This window comes from Neopelma chrysocephalum, unplaced genomic scaffold (assembly GCF_003984885.1).
Source record: "Neopelma chrysocephalum unplaced genomic scaffold, ASM398488v2 Primary Assembly neopelma1_23, whole genome shotgun sequence".
NCBI lineage: Eukaryota > Metazoa > Chordata > Aves > Passeriformes > Pipridae > Neopelma > Neopelma chrysocephalum.
The window spans coordinates 4,921,673-4,922,529 of NW_020897691.1; positions in this window are offsets into that span (position 1 = coordinate 4,921,673).

Below are 857 nucleotides of genomic sequence, written 5' to 3' on the forward strand. Positions count from 1 at the left end.
CTTTTCCTCCCTCCCTTGCCCCCGCCCTGTGTTTCGGTGTGGATGCAGGCAGCGGATGAGCAATTCGCAGCGTGTATGGGGCACAGGGAAACACGTCTGCAAGTTTTTGTTTTTTGAGGGAAGGAGACGGCGTTTGCTTAGTCTGTGTGAATTTCGCTAATCTGCATTAGAGAACCGCTGGTTTGTGGTTGAAAATGACAGGAAATCTAGAGCGTCCTATTTCCTGTGCACAATGACAACAGTTAAGAACAAAAAAAAAAAAAGCTGGGTAATCGTTGTATTTATTTTTAATGGTGCCTCCTGGCCCGGCGGGGAGAACAAAGCTGACCCGTGCCCGGGGGTGGCGATGACCGACCCGGCGGGAGATAGCCCGGGCACCGCGCCGTGCCCAAGGTCACAGGGCGAGCGAAGCGGAAGGCAGGAGAGGGGACATCGAGCACCTCACTACGCTCACGGGTGGGAGGTTTCGGCAAAGCCCCTCAGCGGCGCAGGAAATAGTAATGAACTCAACAATAATAAAAATAAAATCAGAGAAGGAGGGAGCTGCAGCGCACTCCCGCCCCTCGCATTGTCCCTCTCCGCTCCCACAGCCCTCTCCGGGGGCGAGACGGGGCGGGGGCGCAGTGGCCCTCCGGCAGCAGGAGGAACCCCCGGTGCCGGTGGCGGTGCCGGTGGCGGGGGCGCGGGCAGGGGCCGGCGCTGGGATCGCGGCGGCGGCGGCGGGGCGGGGGCGCCCATCGCGCAGGCGCGGCCGGCACTGTCGAAGAATTGAGGCGGCGGCGCGCAGAGGCGGCGGTGGCGGCTGGAGCCCGGCACGGCACGGCGCCGCCGCCAGCCCCGGCCCCGGCCCCCGTGGC